Below are 2,376 nucleotides of genomic sequence, written 5' to 3' on the forward strand. Positions count from 1 at the left end.
TTTCTGGTTTCATTTCACAGTTATGTCGTGTGATGTTTTTCTAGAAACGGTCTTATGAAAGGATGTCTTGATGAAGCAGACAAGTGGGAGAATGTTTTGCTGAGAACAGACACGTGGTGTTTTTCTGGAAGCTGCCTGATGAGAGGACATGCGATGTTTTGCTGGTGTGGACACTTGAGAGGACACGTGATGTTTGGAAAGAGTATAAGTATAACACAACAGACAGTAGACAACCCTCTTGCATTGGTTCACCTTGCAACTTTTTTTTTTGCTGGTCTTCATTGGGCTTTGCTGACTCTGGTCTTGGATGACAATGCATTGGTTTGCCTTGCTCTCTTCACCGGTCTTCATGACTTTGTAGAGAGAAGTTTGCCAAAGAACTGCTGGTGGCATTCTGGCTGCTTCTTGCTGAACTCATGCTGATTGGCAGAGCCTTGCAGTTTCTTCTGAATTGAGCCACTTCTACTGACTGGACTGCTGACAAAAAAAAAATTGGGGTTGTCCCCAAAGAACTATTTCTAAACAGATCCATAATCCCCTTTTCCTATTAACCTTTCTTTTCCCCTACCTCTGGTGAGTGGTGGACTCAAAAGGAGGTTGAAACGTTAAAGAACCATAATTAAAGTAAGTTTTGAAAAATCTAAGCCTTCAACTTGTCTTTTAAAAAAAGAAGAAAAGGAAAGAAGGAAGGAAGGAAGGAAGGAAGGAAGGAAGGAAGGAAGGAAGGAAGTTAAAAGGTTAAAAATGTTTTTTATAGGTCTCTAATCACAAATAGACTGTGGATAATAAAAAGCAGCCATGGAGCATTGACTCAGTTGGACAGCCTCAGTGGTACCACTGAGATAAAGTAAAATAGGATGAGTAACTTGAGTATGAAGAAAGTGTTTACACTCAGTGAGTCTAATAAAAAACAACATTCCTTTCTTCTTCTTCGGGAAAACACCAAATGGCGGATGACGCCGGTGCAGCGGGAGGGCCGGGAGGCCCAGGATTAGGAGGCCGCGCGGCTTCTGCGGAGGATTCATCAGTGGTCTTAGGGGCCTCGGTCGTGGCGGAGGCCATGGCCGTGGTCGAGGCCGCGGGGCTCGTGGAGGTAAAGCTGAAGACAAGGAGTGGATCCCCGTCACCAAGCTGGGCCGCCTGGTTAAGTACATGAAGATCAAGTCCTTGGAGAAGATCTACCTGTTCTCCCTGCCTATTAAGGAGTCTGAGATCACTGACTTCTTCCTGGATGCGTCCCTAAAGGATGAGGTTCTGAAAATCATGCCAGTGCAGAAGCAGACTCGGGCTGGCCAGCGGACCAGGTTCAAGGCTTTCGTCGCTATTGGGGACTACAATGGTCACGTTGGTCTTGGTGTTAAGTTCTCCAAGGAGGTTGCCACTGCCATCCGAGGGGCCATCATCTTAGCCAAGCTTTCCATCGTCCCCGTGTGGAGAGGCTACTGGGGGAACAAGATTGGCAAGCCCCACACTGTTCCATGCAAGGTGACAGGCCGCTGTGGCTCTGTGCTGGTGCGTCTCATCCCTGCCCCCAGAGGCACTGGAATTGTCTCTGCTCCTGTGCCCAAGAAGCTCCTGATGATGGCCGGTATAGATGACTGCTACACTTCAGCCAGAGGCTGCACTGCCACTCTGGGCAACTTTGCTAAGGCCACCTTTGATGCCATCTCCAAGACTTAGAGCTACCTGACCCCCGACCTCTGGAAAGAAACTGTCTTCACCAAATCTCCTTATCAGGAATTCACTGATGATCTTGTGAAAACCCACACCAGAGTCTCTGTTCAGAGGACCCAGGCTCCAGCTGTGGCTACCACATAAGGATTTTGTACAAGAAAAATAAAAGAATTAAGTCTGCTAAAAAAACAAACAAACCAACCAACCAACCAACATTCTTGGGCCAGGCAGTGGTGGCGCACGCCTTTAATCCCAGCACTTGGGAGGCAGAGGCAGGCACATTTCTGAGTTCGAGGCCAGCCTGGTCTACAGAGTGAGTTCCAGGACAGCCAGGGCTACACAGAGAAACCGTGTTTCAAAAAAAAAAATCAACAAAACAAAACAAAACAAAAGAACCAACATTCTTGAGAGCACAACACTAGAGGAGCAGGCAGCTTATGAAGGGGACAAAGGCAAGGGTTTGGGGTATAGCTCCATGATAGAATATTTGCCTAGCATGTCTCAGGCCCTAAGTTTGATCTCTAGCACTGAAAAGAAGGAAAAGGAAACAGAAAGAGATAGGGATGACATTCAAGCCAAGCATAGCTATTGAATGCTGGTGGTTGGACATCAAGACCAACCCAGAAAGCAAGGGCAGGGTAAATAGTGATCCTGGCCTCACAGAGGGTTAACCGGGGGATACCAAATGCACAAGTACATGAG

General features: G+C 47.3%; 1 pseudogene; it reads left to right on the forward strand.

The window, feature by feature from the left end:
- On the forward strand, positions 922 to 1,856 carry Gm12933 (predicted gene 12933; annotated as a pseudogene).

This window comes from Mus musculus, chromosome 4, assembly GCF_000001635.26.
Source record: "Mus musculus strain C57BL/6J chromosome 4, GRCm38.p6 C57BL/6J".
Taxonomy (NCBI): Eukaryota; Metazoa; Chordata; class Mammalia; order Rodentia; family Muridae; genus Mus; species Mus musculus.